Source organism: Schistocerca nitens, chromosome 6, assembly GCF_023898315.1.
Source record: "Schistocerca nitens isolate TAMUIC-IGC-003100 chromosome 6, iqSchNite1.1, whole genome shotgun sequence".
Classification (NCBI taxonomy): Eukaryota; Metazoa; Arthropoda; class Insecta; order Orthoptera; family Acrididae; genus Schistocerca; species Schistocerca nitens.
In genome coordinates this window covers 166,805,297-166,817,747 of record NC_064619.1, presented here as the reverse complement: position 1 = coordinate 166,817,747, position 12,451 = coordinate 166,805,297, and the positions used below count along the sequence as shown (strand labels likewise).

At 38.5% G+C, this 12,451-nt stretch overlaps 1 protein-coding gene across 1 annotated transcript in view; it reads right to left on the bottom strand.

The window, feature by feature from the left end:
* Positions 1–12,451, bottom strand: part of LOC126262799 (receptor-type tyrosine-protein phosphatase kappa) — a 709,382-nt gene that overhangs the window by 225,255 nt on the left and 471,676 nt on the right. The gene's annotated exons all lie outside the window — the stretch shown is intronic.

Sequence of the window (12,451 nt, the reverse complement as noted above, 5' to 3'; positions counted from 1 at the left end):
TTCTACTGCTATCAAGTGTACCTGTGAAGATGACATTATGTTATATAACATTGTTCCTTATGTCTATGTTAGTCTATGAATACATATAACACCTTATGCTTATGTCTCAGTTTGTATGACGTGGTCCATATGACATCTTGAATGGTAAATGTCGGTTGTCTTTTTGTTATGATATGATCGTGTTATTTTTATATTTACTTTTTATTTGCATGATCTTGTAAAGTTATTTTTGACAGTTGTTTTGGCGGCTTTGACTCCAGAAATGATGTATGTTTATAATGGAATTTCTACAGGTTGGGGTGGAATACCCAGCAAAGTTATTTAAGCTATACACAATAAAATTGCAAACCCACTAACTCAAATAATAAATCTATGTTTTGAAGAGGGCTGTTTCACAGAGGTACTGAAATATGCTGAAGTTAAACCACTCTTCAAGAAGGGATCACGAGAGATCATGGGAAATTATTGTCCTCTCTCAATTCTCCCAGTCATATCTAAAATATTTGTAAAACTTGCTGTTGCCCAAATCCAAGACTTCATTGCAAAATATTCTGGTATACTAATCAATCAATTTGGTTTTCAGCAGGAGAAAACATCACAGATGCAGTGAACAATGTCATTGAGAAAATCAGTACATCATTAGATAAGATGCAGGAATTTTCTGCGACCTTACAAAGGCGTTTGATTCTGTAAACCACAAAGGCGTCGCTTATATACAAACTTGGAAACTATGGCATTAGCAGCAGTACCCTACAATGGCTTAAATCTTACTTATCAAACAGAAAGTACAGAGTTAGCATCTCTTTAAATGACACACATTATTTTTCTGCGTAGGGGAAAAAAAATTATATATCAGGGTGTTCTACAAGCCTCCGTATTCCTGTCCTATTTCTCTTCTATGTTAATGACTTACCATTAAATATCAGCTTCCCATCAGTTCTGTTCACAGATGATACTTTTGTCTTAGTTGAAGATCAGGATTTGGGAAAAATTCCAAAATCTGTGATCAGTACCTTAGAAACTTGGTTTCAGCTAAATGGGTTTAATCTGAACATGTCTAAGACTCGCATGATGCACTTCAAAACCAAACAGTCAAAATGTGAGGAGATTAAGATTGTTCAAAACAACCAAGACGTTGACTCAGTCAAATTTTTAGGTTTAAATGTAGATAAATATTTGAACTGGCAGGCACACAGTGAATACCCAGCAAACTGAGTGGCTTTGCATTAGTGTGGATACTAAAAACACAGAAAAAAATCATTCAAAATATGCGTACTGTAAATCATAAAAAAACCATGTTATCCATTTTTTTAGAAAATTAAAATGTTAACTCTGCTATCCCTGTACATATATGAGGTTATTATATTTTTGTACACCAGACATGGTTTATTTGAGGGAAACCATTTTGTCCATTCACATGATACTAGAAACAAAGAAAATTTTATGTTCCTCACTCACCATCTCAGATGGTATGCCCAGGGTCCTCAATACATGGGAATGAAAATTTGTAATATTTTAAAAGGGAACACATTGATGCAGATGAATTTAGGTACACTTACAAAAAAGCTATATGCGGTACTGACACTGAAATGTTATTACTCAGTGGATGAATTCATGCAGGACAAACTGGAAATTTGAGCTGGAATACAATGTGTCACATGTTCCAAGAAATATCCTTATAGTGTTATTATTTATTGTAGTGCTATTATTTATTAGTGTAAAAATCATTGAACAGTATTATAAATCTTTGACATGTCTCCTGTATGCAGACCAAATGGATTGCAAATGTATGTCATGAGATGAATAAAACACAATTCACAATTCTATTTCATGGAAAGTCAGTGATCATATTTAATTTTTCAGAGACAGTATCTTTGTGGTTTTTGCATAAGCAAGAAGTGATCTATTACTTTTTGTGTCTCTTGTTGATTTACCTTCTTTCTTTTTTATAATGTCAATAAAATTTTTGAAGTAATTTTTTATATGTAAGATGTGCTTGTTCATTGTGACGTCTCCTGGGTATTTTTCTGTACGAGTGTAAATTTCCATTTTCTCCGAAATATTCATTGTCCATCCTTTAAGTACCTTGTGAAGAATTTATAGAGCAATTTCAACATTTTCTGCTTTAGGTGCTTGGCTTTTTAAATGCAAGTAAATGTAGAATGGTTGCTTTTGCAGTTGTGTGTGTGTTTTTAAAACCTGATTCTGAAATTCCTGCCTGTTTGCCCAATATAAAATTTATTGCAATTGTCACAAAAAAGGTTGTAGATGCCTGGGTTTGAAAATGTGGAGATATTATTTTTTATTGATCATATTTTGGTTTTCAGTTTGTTATTCACATGAAACACTAATTTCACATTTGACAATGTAGGAAAGGTCAGAGAGATACTTACCATAAAGAAGACACATCAAGTTGGAGACAGGTACAACTGAAGGACATTTACATAAAGCTTTCAACCACAGCCTTCATCAGTAAAAATAAAAGAGATACACACACCATTCACACTTGCAAGCAAGCACACGTCATGCACACACAACCGCCAACTCCAGCATTTTGGACCGGTATGCCATCTGGGATTCCGGCCTGAGATGCTGGAGTTGGCAGTCATATGTGAGTGAGGTGTGCTAGCCTGTGTGCGTGAATCGTGAATGTGTCTCTTTCACTGATGAAGCCTGTGGTCAAAAACTTTAAGTAAGTGTCTTTTAATGGCGCCTGCCTGCAGCCTGACATGTCCTCTTTATGGTAAGCAGCAATCTGTCTATTCCTACATTGTTGATATTCCTGTCTGGAGTTTTCATTATTTAATTTCATGTTTGTTTTTTTAATCAAGATGTTCATGTTTTCTGATACTTGCCCTATGTATGGTATTGTAACATAAGTAGGTTTATTTATGTTTTTACTTCTCATTTCAATGTTATGTATGTGAAAAATTGGAAAGATGATGTGATATCAGTTTGGGGTTCATGTCTATTACATTTATGTTGTACTTTTATTAGCTTATTTAATTTATTTGTGTGGACTGAGCATACATTACAACTGGTACATCAGATATATCTGTCTACAAGTTTGTTAGTTTAGTCAAAAATTACAGGTATTATGCACTTGCTTAACTGTAAATCAGTTATGTAAAGGTCTTGATTAAGCTCATCTTTATAATTTAGTTTGCAACATTTTAAAGATCAGTTTCATAAAGACCTTTCCATAACTCATTCACAGTGAAGCAAGTGCTTAACACCTGTAACCCTTTTGCTGCAATAATTGTGCTCTTTGCACTACATTCTGAGGCAGCTTTTTTTGTTGCAGCTGTACTGCTCATCAAATGCTGGTTCCTGTGCTGAGAGACAATGTCCCAGCCAATGTGAAATACTTGTCATCCAATTTTTCAAAAACTATTACATGAAAAATTTGATTTTTGCACATCTCACAATCCAACATCTTCACTTGATAAAGAACTGAATTTCATTTTGTTATCTGTCATACTTACTGCGCTGTATCAGAGTAAGTGAAACACTGCACAAAATTTTGAAGATTTAGTGGAGGTAATGATGCATTCTGTAAATTTTGTGCATGGTTGGTTTTAGCTCATACATTGCAGTAAACAAAATGTAGAGAAGACATTGAAATTTCATTGAAAATAGAGAGCAGTAGAATATCTTATTTTGTTCATAAGTTACTGGGTTTCATATATGACAGTTGGGCATGACGCATACAGTTCCATCCAAGCAGACTTGCCAGGTGCTATGAAATATTTGTCAATCATTTTTCAGGAAACTATCAAGTGAAAGAAATTGATTTTTACACCTGTGACAGTCTGATATCTTCACTTTTTGAAGAGCTGAATTTCTTTTCATTACATGCTATAGTTCCTAAGTAAAATATTGTGAAAATTTTACAGATTTCGCAGAGGTAAAAGAAAACTGCATAAACTTTGAATGTGGTCGCTTTTAGCTCTTATACCATAGTAAATGAAATGTAGATAAGGTATCAAAATTTTAGTAAAATTAAGAGCAGAAAGGTATTTCATGTCTTTCTTGAGTTATAGGGATTTATTTCCAAAGGACGGTCATGTATGACACACCCACTCATGTCCTTGCGCATCATAAATTGTGGTCATAACAATTGTCACATCTCACAAGCAATTCAAGATATCAAAACAAGGGTATCTGCAAATGATAGCACCGAGATATTGAAGTAACTCGTCTGTAGCAGTGGTAGGTCGGCAGATCAGGATGCATTTACATGTCCACAGCACTGCAGGAAAACCCATGCAGCATGTTTATATGCATGTATTACACCTGGGGAACTGAGTAGCAGGTTGTGTATATGTGCCCACAGCAGAGAAAGGATTAATATTGACTATACTAATGAATTAGCAGACAGATGTGTCTGGTGTACCAGTCATAAAATACACTCAATTTATAAAAAGAAATTAGACAAGCTAATAAAAGTGCAAAGTAAATTAACAACCATGAACCTCAATCCAAAATCACATCACCATTCAAATTTTTCACACACTTGAAAAAATCTCACTGATATACAATTTAGAGATTATGAATTAGAAATACTTAGGAAATACAGCTAAAATTACAGGAAAGTTTACAAAATCAAAAACAAATGGCATATGTAAAGAAATAATATTAAAAAGAGAAGGAAATATTACAAATAAACCTACCTCGGTTACATCAGCATAAATAGGGCAAATAATGGAAAAGATGAACAACTTGTTTAAGAAAACCAACATAAAATTAACATTTCATCTGAATAACAACTTGAAAGTCAAAATATCATCAATTAAAAATAATAGCTCCACTTTTCCAAACCCAGACTTCTACAAGATTTCTTCCAATGATTGTAGTTAATATTATGTTGAACAAACAGGCAAGAATTTCAGAATCAGATGTAAAGAACACACACAAAACTGCAAAACCACCAATCTACATTTTACTTGCACTTAAGAAGCCAAGAACATAAAGCAGAAAATATTGAAAATTCCCTGAAAATTCTTCACAAAGTACTTAAAGGACATACAATGAACATTTTTGAGGAAATGGAAATTTACACTTATACAGAAAAATACCCAGAAGACATATTCAACCAACAAACAGATTTTAAACACAAAAATGCCTAAAAATTTTTATTGACATCATAAAAAAGGGTAATTCATTGTAAGACACACAAACCAATAAATCACTTCTAATTTATGTAAAAAATTGTAAAAATACTATCTCTGAAAAATTAAATGTAACCATTGACTTTTCACACAACACAATTTTCATTGTAAACATGTATCATCACTGGAGGTGAAGCTGTCAAAAATGCTTTACAAGGGCACCCAAATACAAAGTAAATGTATTAATAACATGTTCATATCATAAAAAAAGACAACTGGCATTTATTCCAAGATACCATGTGGACCACGTCATAAAAGCTAAGATGTAGGCATACAGAGCCATAGACTAACATAGATGTAAGGGACAATATTATACCTATATCATCACCTTCAAACAAACATTTGATAATGGCAAAATGTCGAAACAAGCTAATCGTGTAACTTGTATCATTACCAGTAAATAAATAAATGATGCAGCAAAAATTTTTGTACTTTAAATAAAATATGCCGTTCTTGAACATCGTGCAAGATGTGCACCCACGGGAAAGGAAATTATTAAATGATGCTTTTTAATGAAGTTAATTATTGATTATTGGATTTGACAATGTTAGTAGTAGAGGTCAGCTACATTACCTTCCCCTGTTACCACACATTTCCCCTGCAGGGACTGCCTGCATCCCCGAATCCAGGAAGCGTTTGTTAATATCTACAGATATATGGGTGGGGGAGGGGGAAAAGGGGGAAAGGAGAGAAGCACGGATGCGGAAAGGACTACGCAGATGAGCTCAGAGGATAGAAGACGTGTGAGGCTGGAGCAGGAACAGGGAAAGTCAATAGAGACAGATAGAGGACAGAGACTCTAAGAACTATGCCAGGAAGTGTTCAGGAACAAAGTATATGTTGCTGGGACAGTTACCAGGTGCACAATTCAGAATATAGATGGCATGTGCTGTGAAGCAATTGTTGAAAACAACTACACCATGTTACATGTCATCTTCACCAACTAGTGGGTCCAGCTGTCTCTTGGCCACAGTTTGGCTGTGGCCTTTCATGTAAATAGAGAGCATTTTAGTGGCCATGCCCACATAGACTGCCCCATAGTGGTTGCAGTTAAGTTGGCAGGCCACATGGTCGCTTTAATGAGATTGTAAATGCTTGTGCCAGAAGTGGAGTATTTGGTAGTGACAGGATGTATGTGACAGGTCTTGCATCTACATCATTTGCAGGGATATGAGCAATGCTACATTCTCAGAAACTCCCTCCTGAAGCCCTACAGAATCCAAAGCCTAAACAGACTTGCAACACAGTTGTAAATCTGTAATCTCAAAGTCTCTGTCTCACTAAATTATCAGTCCTTTCCAAAGGTCTCACCTTTTGGCCCACTCGCAAATTGAATGATGCTGGACTTGTTAAAGACCTTCTCCCCTTATCATGGCCCCTAGGGCAGAAACAGTTTATCAGCAACCCTACCATTCAGACTCAACCCAAAACCAATACTGAACATTGCATTACTCAGTTTACTCCTTCACCTAAGTGTCATTTTCTAGATTCAAATCATTCTCCAAATTCTACAGAAAGAAATGCAATCCACAACCTAAAAACTGATTCTCACCATACAATCCTACCTGCCAACAAAGGCTCCACCACTGTGATTTTGAACTGCAGGGATTACCTGGAGGATGGACTCTGGCAGCTGTTGGATTCGGCCACTTACAACCCCAGCCACAGCAGGATCTCCAGTCTCTTCTCAAATCCTTGCATCCCTCCCAAAACCTCTCCCATGTGTGTCTTTCTCTCTCTCTGCCCCCCCCCCTCTCCCAAATCCCTCCTGACCCCTCATCACTCCCTGAACTCGTACCATCTCATGCTTCCTAAAGCCCATAAAACCAACCACCCAGGATGCTGTGTTGTGGCTGGATAGTGCACTGCCATAGAGAGAATATCTGCTTTTGTGGATCAGCACTTCAGCCTATTATCCATAACATACACTCCTATAGACAAGACACCAACCAGTTTCCCTTCCAGCTTTCCACAGTTCCTGTTCCTTTACCATGTCACACCAAGCTAGTAAATGTCAATGTCTCCTTCGTCTGCTCTAGCCTCCCAAATGGCCAGGACCTTACTGCCACTGAGCACTACCTTTCCCATTGCCCAACTGACTCCAAACCTACAACGCTCCTCCTGCTTACCATGACCAACTATAGTCTCACCCACAATTACTTCCCCTTTGAAGGCAGCACTCAAAAACAAATCTGCAGTACATCCATGGGCACACTTGTACCTCAATCCTATGCCACCAAACTCAGGGCCATCTAGAGACATCATACTTAGCTGCCCACAATCCCAGAACTCTCACCTGGTTCCAATTTATTCATGTCATCTTCATGATCTGAACCAAAGATGAGGAAACACTATCCACATTCCCCAGGACCTGAACAGCTTCTCCCCAATTTGCTTCACTTTGTCCTATTTAGTCCACCAAGTAACCTTCCTCTATGTCAAACCCCACCTTTTCGATCACTCCATCAGTAACTCCACATCAAACCCGAAACTGTGGTCATCATACCTGCTGGACAATTAGCCTCTCTACATATATGCCGAGGAGTTCACTGGCCCCTTTTCAGTAAAAGATCTCCCATGCCTTGTCTCCCCGGTCACCTGCCATCCATCACATAACCACTGTACAGCCACAAAGGAGTGCCCTCATTCAGACTCAGAACCACGTAAGACTGGAGCAACAGAATCACACTCTCTGCCAGGGATTTGACTAGCTCTTGTCATTCCCTGAAATGAATCATTTCCTCCCCGTCATCCTCGCCACTCCTTCCAAAATGGTATTCCAGCAGTCAAACAATCTATGCAGTATCATTGACCATCCCTATTCCATCCCTGTTCCCAACCCTTTAACTTACTGCTATATCCCTGCAAAAGACCTAGATGCAAGATCTGTCCCACACATCCTTTTACCACAGTTGTACTCCAATCTTGTCACAGGCATTCCCTACGGCATAAAAGAAGTGTTACCAGTGAAAGCAGCCATGTGGTGTACCAACTTCACTGCAACCACTGTGCAGCCATCTATGTGGGTATGAGCATTAACGAGCTGGTTGTCTTTAGCAATGGCCACACCCAAACTCTGACTTCGAGACAGCTGGACCCACCACTTGCCAAGTGTGTCACACAGTACAGTGTACTTTACTTCATTGACTATTTTACAGTCCAAGCCATCTGAATTCACCCAACCAACACCAGAGTTTCAGAACTGCACATGGGGGAACTCTCCTTGCACCATATTTTTGTTTCCTTAAACCCCTTGGCCACAACCTTCTGCAGCACCTATCCTCTGTTTGCAGGGAAGAACCTGCTCCCACTTTAACCTCCAACGTGTCTACTCACACCCAGCTTGTCATAGTCCTTTCCCCATTTTTGTGCTTCTCTCCTCTCCTGTTTTCTCTTTCAGCACTGCTTCACGATGCTGCACCTCAGCCCATTATCTTGTCCTTGCCATAACCCTATATTCTCTTATAGATAGCACTAAAGCATCTTCTCACATTCCTACTTTGCGATTACCCCCTCCCCCTGTAATGAAACAGGCTATATTGGGTCATGTGGAGGACCCAACACAGCAGGTTTCGTAGTATGCGATACACACTAAAACGGAAGTGGGTAGTGTATAAAGACACTTTGTGAAATAGTTGTAATGAAAATGTTAAACTGTGTCACACATCAATTAATGTATGTTCTTAGTCAGGTAAAGTGATGTAAAGTTAGGATAAGTCATTACCACTTTGATATGACTTTTGGGATGTTTTGAAGAGAAAGAAGAAGTTCTGGAATCAGTGTTAATAGTGTATAAATGTCAGTAACCTTTTTCATCCAGTTTTGTAATTATAATTCAATTTGTTAAAATTCATTGTTTACCATAATGCAACTTAACTGTGTAAACCATTAATTTTGGAAAATCTTAACATTTATGTATCTTTGCAAGTCAGGACAATATATTCTTACAGAAAGCACCAACTAAAAATCTGTAATTAAAGTCATAATTAATGTTTCTGGAACAATATATAGAGAAATTCAGTGCAATATTCACATATTATGAAAACTAGAAAAGATTTGATTAAACTGGAGACATAACCTGACTCAGAAAGACAATTTGTAACATAAATAATGTTAGAAGAACGATTCATTAATCTTTTGTAACACGATTGAAAGCTTTTGGGTTGTACATAGTTATTCCACATTTTAGCCTTCAAATGTTGTAAAAAGTCACTTTGCATGTTTCAATTGTAATTTTGATGTAGAAATATTACCAGCTCAATATTGTTTCATAAAATTGCATAATTAATTAAATTATGTAGAGATATTTGAGAATGTTCTGTACTGAATAATAAGAACTTAATTGTTAACTGTATGTATGTTTCAAAATTACATTTGTAAAAGATCATTAATTTTGTAAATATACATTATCATTGTATTCGTTTTAATTTCTACAAAAAGTCCGTAATGTCAGTTTTTGCATAACAATGTCAAAGAACATAATTGTTAAAAGATGTATAAATACACATTGTCAAAAGACTAGAAGAAGAGTGAAAAGGAGAGCGGTTGGAGGACTAGCTGGTGTGTTCTGGTGCCTGAAAGTTGTGGCAAATAAACACGTGTTGTTAACAGATTAATTGGTGTACGTCTGGTAGTGACCAAAGACTTTCTGCAGCGAAGTTATCACCTCCAAAAATGTAAAACATGCTGTGCTTCTGGAACTGGTTATGTTAGAAATGGTTTGATGAGCGGGGATGGTTATGTTAGACCCTCCACCCCACACATTCTGCCATAAGTCTCTTCTGCAAACAGCCCCCCCCCCCCCCCCCACTACACACCTGATATGTTATCACCATTCACCGCAGTCAGGACTAGGTGCCCGGAGATGAAAGAGGCCACATGTGTGTGAGTTAACCAAGTACAAACGTGTGCACATTTTTGTAAATTTGAAGGACATATAATAGGTTCATCTGCTGTCACCCACTCAATGCCTCCTCTACGAGGCATGCACATTGGTTTTTTGCATTAGCATCCATCCCTCAGCATGTGCTTGTGTGTGTGTGTGTGTGTGTTTTCTACATATAGCATAATTTAAAAAAAAAAGAGAGAGAGAGATGGGGAATGTGTTAATTGAGTTTAAGTCAGAAGGGTGTTGGGATGCATGGATGTGTTGGTGGTAAGTTCCTATCCACAGAGTTCAGGGGAATGAGTATTTGGTGGGAGAATCCAAATAACCAGTATAGTATAGTTAGTACTCAGGTCCCTTGAGTCACATTGCAGAGTAGGGGTAGTCAACCTTTTCTACCTATTGCCAACTTATGTATCACTGTTAGCGGCAAAATTTTCCAACCACCCACCTGTTCCATAGCAATAAGATTTATAAGGTAGGAAGGAACTTAACTTTATAAAATTGTATAGCAGAGTTACACCAAGTTAAAGCATTTAATAATAACTACTTACCAAACAATTTAAATTAAAATTTTTATGAAAAGCTAGTGAAAATGTTTTTAAAATCTATACTGTCTGCCACCCACCATGAAGTTGGAATGCTCATTAGTGGGTGGTACGAACCAGGTTGACTTCCACTGCTGGAGAACATGTGTAGCAACTGGGTGTGGTTGTCTCTTAGTTCTTCTATTCTCATTATGTTTTCAGCCAATTTAGTTGTGGTCACACCTACATAAACTGCTGTGCAGCCGCCTTCGTTGATGTTGATCTACACCTCTCTGATGCCTGCATCTAAACATCAGTCTGTATAAAGTCCATTAATTAGCAAAAATACCTACACTGTGACACCTTCCAACCCTGCCACAAATTCTCCCTTCCCTACAGCCTATGCATCTATGGCAAACACATCTGCTCCACCAGTGAACACAACCCCCCCCCCCCCCCCCCCACAGGTACCTACACTAACAATCTCTTCCAAGTTTTTCCTCTCCCACAACTAACCAACAGATCTTATTCACAAATAAAGTTCCCAGACAGTAGCCTTTTCTCAATTTCCTATTAATACAGTTCCAACGTGGGAGGGGGAGGGAGGGGGGGGGGGGAACTGGAGAACCTCCTATCACCCAGTACCACCCAAGACTTGAATAGCTCAATAATTTTCTCCACCAAGGCCAGGACTGTCTCAAGTCAAACCCTGAAGTGAGATCTTCTGTTCCTGATACCCTCCTCACAGCATCCACTGCTGTCTTCTACTGCCCTCTTAACCTTCATAACATCTTAGTCAAACATTATGACATTCCAAAATCATTACCCCTATCCAAAGGCTGTTAACTACACAGTACAACCTGCTCCTTGCACTCACCCAAAAACACCCACTCCAGTTCCACCACAGGTAAATCCTACAATATCAAAGACAGAGCAATTTTTGAAATACACATTGTTTATCAACTAATTTGGTTCGCTGCTCAGCATTTTATATAGGAATGACCACAACTTAACTGGCTAAATGTGTGTGCAGGCTTTCTTGGCCAGTTAAGTAGCATTGTCTTCTCGTAGCCACGTTTTGATGGAATGCGTCTCCATTATCTTCAGGTGGAGTGTCAGGATATTGTCGGTTGTGGGCTGATATCTCTGCTGTACTGCTCTCTGCTTCCCACTGCCGGCCAGTCATGTGCCCACAGAATTGCCCGATGCGCCTGGAGCGGCTGGTGGTGAGGTGGACGCGTGTGCGGGGTTTGTGTCCCGGCGTCCGTCTCTGTCTGCTCTGTCCGTGGTCCTTGGTGGAACAGAACGTTCTTCTCTGATTTTCTTGATTGCAGGCTCCCAGGCCGTGCTGAGATGATAGCCACTGTCGCGGTTGATTAGGTTGTCGTGTAACCATATTTCTATGGACTCTTTGATTACTGAGTCCCAAAATCTGTTTGTACTGCATATTTTCTTTGTGTCCTTGAAATCAAAAGTGTGCTTCTTGTCAATACTATGTTCCGCCACAGCAGATTTGTTGGTCTGATCCAAGCGTACATGACTGATGTGTTCATTGCAGCGCTGTGAGATGCAACACTGTGTCTGTCTTATATATTGCATCCCACATTCGCATCCGATCTTGTACACACCAAGTGCTGTCAGACCTAGTGGATCCTTGGTTGAACCGAGAGGGTCTTTGATTTTTACCGCTGTGCTGAAAATGGTCTTCACTTTATGTTTCTTGAGAATTCTCGCGATCTTGGCCATTGGAGGACCCACATATGGCTAGAATGCACAGCCCATTGCTTCGTCTTCATCCAGTCTCTCTTCTCTCTTCTTGTGGTCAGTCTTCAGAGCTCTCCTTATTTGCGTGTCACTGTATCCGTTTT